Below are 10648 nucleotides of genomic sequence, written 5' to 3'. Positions count from 1 at the left end.
CATTAAAATGACATAACGAATAATAATAAATTATAAGGACAATATACATCATGTATCACAGTTAGTCTAAACTGAACTCATACTAGCATAATATATCAGGTATCATACATAATATCCACATATCATAAAAAGCAAACAAAAAATATGTGTATACATGTACCTTCTAATATCATAAAGTGCAATTCTAAAAGCCAACAGGTATACTTGTTTTAAGAAAAAAACAAATGTACAAAAAGTGACAGTGCTTTGCTAATACTATGTCTGGGTAAAGTACCATGTATCAAAAAAATATATATATATTACCGTGAAGGGTTACGAATATATATTTTTAATATGAAGCTCAAAAATATGTGCCTATTACTGCCAATCTAAATAAAGTGCCATGAAGTGCCATGTATCAAAAAGTATATTACCGTGAAGGGTTACGAATATATATTTTTTTAATATAAAAGCTCAAAAGTGTAAGTGCGTGTTAATACCAATATAATAAAGTGCCATGATACAGAGACGTAGTAAGAAGATAAAATCACATAGTGCTATTATTTCCAATACACAAACATAGTAAGAGTCATTATTGAGCCGGATTATATAGACATACAATCTTCAAATCCTGTGTACAAAAATAAGTACTAAGAAAGATGTCACTTAGGGTCTTCACAGACGGAATATCCCGGATGCCAGAAATGTCCATAAACTGTTAGCGATAGATAGAAAGGCCAATCCACAACATTTAACCACAAGAAAAGATAAGAGATCTATAAGATTAAAAAAGAAACAATTAACACTCTAAAAAATAATAAATAATAAAAATAAAGACCCATCCCCTACCCTCCCCTAAAAACCAAATAGCCAAATAACACAAAAGAATAATAATTATAGAAACGCATGAAAACCAAAATTTTCATTGAGACCAAGTGGAGATACAGTGTTTAATCTATAGATCCACTTGCTCTCTGTTTGAGCCAAGATTTTACCCAAATTACCCCCTCTAGAGCCCATAAACACCTGATCTATAGCCTTAATTTTTAATCCTTTGGCATCACTATGATGGTGCAGGAAAAAGTGTTTGGGCAAAGTTTTGAGTGACGTAACATCCTCAGTTGTTTTACTTTTTTCAATGTCCCTCACGTGCTCACGGGTTCTAATCCTCAATTCTCTGGTAGTGAGACCCACATATATTTTCTTACAGGGACATTCTGCAAAGTACACCACTCCTTTTGAGGAGCATGTAAGATGTTGTCTAATCGTGTATGTTTTGGTATTAGATGAATTTCTAAAATCTTTAGCCTTGACCATATTAGAACATCCCTTACAGTGCTTACATGGGTAGAAGCCAATGGAATCCAACCAGGTGTTGGTATTTTGAGTTTTCCTTTCATAGTGACTTTTAACAAGAAGGTCTTTTAAATTTTTTGACCTTCGTGCTGTAATGGCTGGACATTCCGGAAGACATTTTTTAAGAACAGGGTCAACTCTGAGAACATTCCAGTGTTTTTTTATAATCTGCTTAAAGTCCTTCCATTGGTCATGATATGTCGTCACCAGTCTGATTGGATTGACATCCTTGATAGAGGGGTTAGTTCTAGTTTTATAGAGAACCTCCTTACGTGGAGTCCATTTAGCCTTCACATAGCCTTGTTGGATTGCTCGACGATTATATCCTCTCTCTTTAAAGCGTTTTTTAAGATCAATAGCCTGCTCTTCAAAAGATTGATCCTCAGAGCATATACGTCGTAATCGGAGGAATTGCCCCAATGGAATAGCTCTAATTGTAGAGGGCAAATGTGAGGAACTTGCATGTAGCAATGAATTTGTAGAGGTTGGTTTTCTGAAGATATCTGTGTGTAAAAAACCATCCGGTAATACAGTAATTTTGATATAGAGAAACTCCACACATCTACCAGCTTTATACGATATTCTGATGTTACAATCATTACAATTCAATTGCTTCATGAAGGCCTCCAATTCCATATTAGTGCCTTCCCAAATAAACCATACATCGTCGATGTATCTCATCCATTGTTGAACTGAATCAATGCCCGGTATTGGGTCCGTCATAAATATACTTCTCTCCCAAGCACCGAGAAATAAGTTTGCATAACTTGGTGCACAAGCTGCACCCATAGCGGTGCCTTGGGTCTGTAAAAAAATTTGTTTGTCAAATATGAAGTAATTATGATTCAAAACGAACTCCAGTAGAATCAGCAGTAAGTCCACCACTTCGGGTTCAATATTACTCGATTTCAAGAAAAATGAGGTAGCTCTCAATCCATTCTCATGTCTAATGGAGGTGTATAGGGATTCAACATCCGCTACCACCATAACCATATTCGGGGTCAATTGTATGCCATCAAATCGTTGTAAAGCCGCAGTGGTGTCCTTAATGTGAGACGGCAATGTAGACACAATCGGTTTTAAATAAAAATCGATTGTCACGCATATCAGCTCACAAAGGCTACCAATGCTAGCCACTATGGGTCTCCCGGGAGGGTCACATGGATCTTTATGAATTTTGGGAATAATATAAAATGTTGAAGTACAGGGATGTAGTTCTCTGATATTGTCAACCATTTTTTTCGGTATAATGCCCTGTTCAAATCCTTTTTCCAGAATTTGAATCAGCTTCAACTGAAAGGAAGTTGTGGGATTAGTGGGTAATTTGCGGTAGCAGCACGTGTCATTGAGAAGTTTATACACTTGTTTTTCATAGGTCTCTTTGGGCCAAATGACAACGTTGCCACCTTTATCTGATGGTTTAAAAACCACATCCTGCCACTGTTGTAACTCCTTTAAAGCCATTTGTTCAGTTTGATCAAGATTTTTATGTCGTTTGGTTGATGTTCGTGCCAATTGCTCAATGTCAGTTGATACCAGTTTTGTAAAAATCTCTACTGCAGAACATAAACTAATAGGTGGAAATTTCTTAGATTTACCCATAAGGTGCATAGGAAAATTACTCACCATACTGGGAGGAGAGCTTTCCTCGCTGAGAGATTCTAAAATAGCGAGGGCCTCTTGTTCTTCCCTAGAGTTGAGAGATTCTTCATTGGGAGAGCCTGAATGCAACTTTCTCAATATTACTTTGCGAGCAAAAAGATGGATATCTTTTATGGCTATAAATGGGTCAAGAGATCGAGATGGTGAGAATGATAGACCTTTTTCTAGTACTCGCAAATGTGCAGCATTTAGGGTGTGTGAAGATAAATTAATTACCTTATTATGATCCCTCCTTTGTTCTTTATATTTTTGTTGTTGCCTTATTGGGGAAGTTTGTGGTCCTCGCTTGCCTGCATATCTCGTACGGGGTGCATCTTGAATTTTGTTATTCACCTCGCCATTGGAAGTGTCTGAAGTTGATGCAAATGACAGCAGAGATCCACTTCGGGACAATGTTTTTTTGCGTTTAGTACCAGAGTCTCTATACTGCCATCGAAACACCCTTTGGTTCTCATAATCAGTAGTATCTCTGGTAAACTTGTTCATTTTACCAGAGCTAATCTCCTGCTCCCATTTTTCCAAATCATTTTCCAAGTCTTTGAGATGTTTATCAAAGATCTCACTAGTCATTTCTTGTCTCATGTTTTTTTGAGTATGTTCAATTTCCTCATCCAATACTTTCAAAGATAGAGAATTTTTTTCTATAATAATTTCCATAAAACTAATGGAACAGCGGGTCGCTGCTTCCATCCATCTGTTTAAGAGTACCTCATTATCCAGATCAAACGTAGGAAATAATTGAACTCTAAGGCCCCTCGGCACAATGTTGCTTTTAATGTAATTTTCCAGGGCTGCCTTAGTCCACCAAATTTTAGTTTTTTTATGTAATGCATTTCTATACTTGCGCACTATATCCTTATGGCTGGGTATGGTTTCATTAAAAACAGTGGAGGTGCCTATCTTGAACATATCAGAGGCCTTAGTACGCCATGTAAGTTCTCTGGCTTTGAAATCCATTAAGGCACTACAATTAGGACTGTCTGTTTAAACAGAAAACAAGATACAAGTTAAGATCCAAAAAAGATAACGTCCTATAGAGGTGAATAATTGCTGTTGCACATAACCGTCAACCATCAATACACCTGGTCCTAGTCTGATTGAAGTGTCAGAGACCAGATTTTACAGCAAACAAACATTTTTATTAGTACAATACATAAACAAAAACATAATAAGATAAAAAGCACCTACAAACTGTGAGGGGTAGCATCTTAGGTACAGTGCCACAGTATTATAGTAGTATGTAAAAGTACAATATATGTACCGCCATATGGTGCTATACTGCAAGTAGTGAGTATAAACAACTCTAACACAGCAGATGCAAAATAGTAAAAAGGATGGTAAGCATACCTAGAGGCTGGTCATATAACGGGCAACCATATAGTGCAGGACCCCTCAATCCCCTACGCACGTTTCATCTATTCAGACTTCCTCAGGGGGTGTGGAGGGAGAGGAGAGGCATGTGGTTTTTATGTGTGGTGATCACCTATCAACTGGAGGGTGGGATGTCACATGACTAGAAAGAAATAAGCAGCAGCTGTTAGCGGCGCATGAAACACCCCCGCTGGCACTTCCTGTAAATGGGACTTCCGGCTTCCGGTCTGTGGAACGCACGCTGCAGTATCACCACGGTAACGTGCCGGCCCACTGCGCGTGCGCTCCCAATTGACCGGACCGCCTTAAGTCCTGAGGCGCTCGGCGTAGGGCGCATGCGCTCTGGCTGGCAAGAAGAAGAGAGCGGTACCGAAGGTAAAAGGAAAGTGAAAATTCATAAGAAAATATTACAAATAAAGATATGTGCTAGTGGTGACTAAAGGAAGATTACTGATAGATAGTGATATAAATAAAAATGCCTCATATTAGATAAATAAGTAAAAGATCATACATAATAGGCTATACTGAAAGTATACACTCGAGAGAATAAATACTATACTAAACATTAAAATGACATAACGAATAATAATAAATTATAAGGACAATATACATCATGTATCACAGTTAGTCTAAACTGAACTCATACTAGCATAATATATCAGGTATCATACATAATATCCACATATCATAAAAAGCAAACAAAAAATATGTGTATACATGTACCTTCTAATATCATAAAGTGCAATTCTAAAAGCCAACAGGTATACTTGTTTTAAGAAAAAAACAAATGTACAAAAAGTGACAGTGCTTTGCTAATACTATGTCTGGGTAAAGTACCATGTATCAAAAAAATATATATATATTACCGTGAAGGGTTACGAATATATATTTTTAATATGAAGCTCAAAAATATGTGCCTATTACTGCCAATCTAAATAAAGTGCCATGAAGTGCCATGTATCAAAAAGTATATTACCGTGAAGGGTTACGAATATATATTTTTTTTAATATAAAAGCTCAAAAGTGTAAGTGCGTGTTAATACCAATATAATAAAGTGCCATGATACAGAGACGTAGTAAGAAGATAAAATCACATAGTGCTATTATTTCCAATACACAAACATAGTAAGAGTCATTATTGAGCCGGATTATATAGACATACAATCTTCAAATCCTGTGTACAAAAATAAGTACTAAGAAAGATGTCACTTAGGGTCTTCACAGACGGAATATCCCGGATGCCAGAAATGTCCATAAACTGTTAGCGATAGATAGAAAGGCCAATCCACAACATTTAACCACAAGAAAAGATAAGAGATCTATAAGATTAAAAAAGAAACAATTAACACTCTAAAAAATAATAAATAATAAAAATAAAGACCCATCCCCTACCCTCCCCTAAAAACCAAATAGCCAAATAACACAAAAGAATAATAATTATAGAAACGCATGAAAACCAAAATTTTCATTGAGACCAAGTGGAGATACAGTGTTAGGCACATATTTTTGAGCTTCATATTAAAAATATATATTCGTAACCCTTCACGGTAATATATATATTTTTTGATACATGGTACTTTACCCAGACATAGTATTAGCAAAGCACTGTCACTTTTTGTACATTTGTTTTTTTCTTAAAACAAGTATACCTGTTGGCTTTTAGAATTGCACTTTATGATATTAGAAGGTACATGTATACACATATTTTTTGTTTGCTTTTTATGATATGTGGATATTATGTATGATACCTGATATATTATGCTAGTATGAGTTCAGTTTAGACTAACTGTGATACATGATGTATATCGTCCTTATAATTTATTATTATTCGTTATGTCATTTTAATGTTTAGTATAGTATTTATTCTCTCGAGTGTATACTTTCAGTATAGCCTATTATGTATGATCTTTTACTTATTTATCTAATATGAGGCATTTTTATTTATATCACTATCTATCAGTAATCTTCCTTTAGTCACCACTAGCACATATCTTTATTTGTAATATTTTCTTATGAATTTTCACTTTCCTTTTACCTTCGGTACCGCTCTCTTCTTCTTGGCAGCCAGAGCGCATGCGCCCTACGCCGAGCGCCTCAGGACTTAAGGCGGTCCGGTCAATTGGGAGCGCACGCGCAGTGGGCCGGCACGTTACCGTGGTGATACTGCAGCGTGCGTTCCACAGACCGGAAGCCGGAAGTCCCATTTACAGGAAGTGCCAGCGGGGGTGTTTCATGCGCCGCTAACAGCTGCTGCTTATTTCTTTCTAGTCATGTGACATCCCACCCTCCAGTTGATAGGTGATCACCACACATAAAAACCACATGCCTCTCCTCTCCCTCCACACCCCCTGAGGAAGTCTGAATAGATGAAACGTGCGTAGGGGATTGAGAGGTCCTGCACTATATGGTTGCCCGTTATTTGACCAGCCTCTAGGTATGCTTACCATCCTTTTTACTATTTTGCATCTGCTATGTTAGAGTTGTTTATACTCACTACTTGCAGTATAGCACCATATGGCGGTACATATATTGTACTTTTACATACTACTATGATACTGTGGCACTGTACCTAAGATGCTACCCCTCACAGTTTGGAGGTGCTTTTTATCTTATTATGTTTTTGTTTATGTATTGTACTAATAAAAATGTTTGTTTGCTGTAAAATCTGGTCTCTGACACTTCAATCAGACTAGGACCAGGTGTATTGATGGTTGAGGATCTTTCTTTAGTATAAAAAACAGCGTCACTTATTTAACCTCAATGTAATCACATTGTTCAGCTCATGCACCTCCTCCTCCATTTCCGAAATGACCATATCAGTCACAAGCTGACAGCACTGCAACACTGCCTTGGCCAAGCGGCAACAGGCTGTGCTGAAGATAACATCCTTAATGCTTAATTGACAAACTGCCCAGCGCTGCAGAGTTGTTGAAAGCTGTAAAACAGCAGCCTGATCTGTGTCTCTCACCGCTGAACATACAGCCAGGCATGGTCGTGTGTGACAATGGGCGGAACCTGGTGACGGAGAAATGACAGCCGGGGTAGATACGGTTTCCCTCTATGCCAGTCCTTTCACCGAGCTAAAGAATATGGCTGTGGTGAAATACAACTCCCACTGATAAGCTGTTTCAGATTGAAAAACATTGTGCCCACCAGAGGATTTGATTCTGAGGGCTAACCTTTCTCACCCGCTCAAGAGCCCCATAGCAGCTGCAAAGTTAGCGCTATCATGAACTTTCCTGAGGTAGAAGCCAAGGCACACCAGAGGATTCTCTGGTGGGACCGTCCAACCCTGCCGAGAAGCAGTCCTGGCTAAGAAAAGTGTGTGGGAAGGTTCCCGGACACTCTATGGCTGCTTTTTAACTGAGGAGGAAACACACACAAACACGGGGAGAACATACAAAATCCTTGCAGATGTTGTCCTTGCTGGGATTTGAACCCAGGATCCCAGCGCTGCAAGTCTTCAGTGCTAACCACTGATCCAATGTGCTGGCGTTCACCCTCTAATATCTAACAGACTGGAGAAACTTGCACCTGCTGCCACTCTATCTTCAGCTCCTTTGTGAGAAAATGTATTTGGGCAGCCACTCAATCTACCAAATAAAATTCCTGAGAAGGAAATTGGGCATGGCTTCGCTACTGGTACTGGGGGCAGTGCTAATACCATGGCTGTTATGTTCTGCTACCAGAGCTAAGGAAAGAGAGGAGATCTGTTCCTACGATAGAACTCAGCTGAATCCCTACGATGTAACAGGGAACCTGATCCTGCGATCAGACCTGCTAAAGTCCTAAGCTAGTCTGTACGGAGACCTATAGATGTGGGGAAGGAATCCCTACAAGTACTAAGGACTGGGAGGAATATGGGACACCTCCTAACAGAAATAGTAGCAGACAGCCGAACAAACAAAATATATAGAACATAGAGGTCCGTAGACCAAGCAAACTAACAGAGTAAGATACAGAGCACAGGCTAGCTAGAAAGTAGTTATACAATGAAGTCCAGCAAAGCCAGAAGGGCGGAGCAGGCTTAAATAGGCCAACAAGGTCATGTGACCAGCAAAGGAAAAAAAACCTAAGAGCAAGGTTCTAACAGTATCCCTTCTTCTAAGAGGATCCTCCGGATCCCCTAGGACCAGGCTTATCAGGAAATCTCCTGTGAAACGCTCTGATAAGTCTGGACGCGGAAACATCATCCGACCTCACCCAAGAGTTATCCTCGGGTCCGAAACCTTTCCAGGCCACAAGATACTGCAAACTACCTCTATACAGTCTAGAGTTAAGGATGCGAGAAATTTGATATTCCCCGTCCTCCACCATCGGAGGAACAGAGGCAGAGGCGTCACAATCCGATACAACAGCTTTTTTCAACAGAGAGACATGAAATACCGGATTAATTCTCCAGGAGGTAGGAACCTCCAACCTAACAGCAGATTGGTTGACAACCTGAAGCACCTTAAAGGGCCCTACAAACTTGGGACCCAATTTCTTAGAAGGAATCCTCAACCGCAGATTCCTAGAGGACAACCAAACCATGTCACCAACAGCGAACAAAACCTCCTGTCGTTTCCTATCAAAGTAGTCCTTAGATTTTCTGTTGGCCTCCTGAAGATTACCACGCACATCCGTCCAAACTCTCTCCAAATCACCGGAAAAATTCTCCTCCTCGGGCACGGCAGATCCCAACTTGGAGAACGACCCAAACGACGGATGTCTCCCAGAACAACAAAAAAAAGGCGAACAACCAGCAGAAGAAGATGTATGATTGTTCAGAGCAAATTCAGCAAGTGGCAGAAACTCAGACCACCCCTCTTGATTGTCTGCCACAAAACAACGCAAGAACTGCTCAACATCCTGGTTTTTCCTTTCTGTCTGGCCATTAGATTCAGGATGATATCCGAACGAGAACGATAAATGAACTCCCAACCTGTCACAAAAGGCACGCCAAAAACGAGCCACGAACTGAGGACCCCTATCAGAAACAATGTCAGTAGGAACGCCATGAAGTCTGACAATTTCCTTGACAAAGGCCTTAGCGAGAGTTTTAGCGCAGGGCAGTTTGACGAAGGGAACCAAGTGACACATCTTGCTAAAACGGTCCACGACCACCCAGATGACAGTAAAACCCTCAGAGGGGGGAAGGTCAGTTATAAAGTCCATAGCCAAATGTGTCCAAGGAGCACTGGGAACCTCCAAAGGACAAAGCAACCCCGCAGCAGGAGTATGTGAGGACTTAGATCTAGCACATATAGTACATTGACGCACCCACTTAATGACTTCCTTCTGCCATCCAGGCCACCAAAAACTGCGACCCACCAGTCTCTTGGTCTCAGAGATTCCGGGATGACCTGCCAACCGAGATTCGTGACACTCAACAAACAAATCTCTCCTAAAGGTCCCAGGCACAAACAACCTCCCATGAGGAGTGTTAGATGGGGCATTCTCCTGTGCTTTAAGAATCTCATCTTCCAAAACGGAGTCCAAAGCAGCTATCACAACACCTTCTTGTAAAATGTTCTCCTCTTTCTCAGCACCGACTATGGGAGAAAAACTGCGAGACAAGGCATCCGCCTTAACATTCTTAGTACCAGGGATGTAAGTAACGGAGAAATTAAACCGCGAGAAAAACAGTGCCCACCTAGCCTGACGGGCATTCAGGCGCTTGGCAGCATCAAGATAGATCAGATTTTTATGATCCGTAAGAACCTGAACGGGAAATTCCGCACCTTCCAAGAAGTGACGCCAGTGTTCAAATGCGAGTTTAATAGCCAATAATTCCCGATTACCAATATCGTAATTCAGTTCAGTCTCCGAAAATTTTTTTGAAAAAAAGGCACAGGGATGTAATCCATCCCCGTTATCCTGAGACAATACTGCGCCAACCCCCACAGAGGAAGCATCAACCTCAACCAAAAACGGCTTAGTCACATCAGGCTGCATAAGGATGGGAGCAGAGGTGAACCTCTCCTTGAGATACACAAAAGCTTCAATGGCCTCAGAAGGCCACTGAACCGCATCAGCACCTTTCCTGGTGAGATCGGTCAGAGGTTTGACAATGCTAGAAAAATTTTTTATGAATTTTCTGTAATAATTGGCGAAACCTAAAAACCTCTGTATCGATTTCAAACCAATAGGCCTAGGCCATTCCTGTACAGCTTGAACTTTAACCGGGTCCATCTCAAAACCTTCACTGGAGATAATGTAGCCCAAAAAACTAATTCTCTGTACAGCGAACTCACATTTCTCCAGCTTAGCAAAAAGCGAATTGTCCATTAATAACTGT

Source organism: Phyllobates terribilis, unplaced genomic scaffold (genome assembly GCF_046119375.1).
Source record: "Phyllobates terribilis strain yellow unplaced genomic scaffold, ASM4611937v1 Scaffold_8__6_contigs__length_399053987, whole genome shotgun sequence".
Taxonomy (NCBI): Eukaryota; Metazoa; Chordata; class Amphibia; order Anura; family Dendrobatidae; genus Phyllobates; species Phyllobates terribilis.
This window is presented reverse-complemented; position numbering follows the sequence as displayed.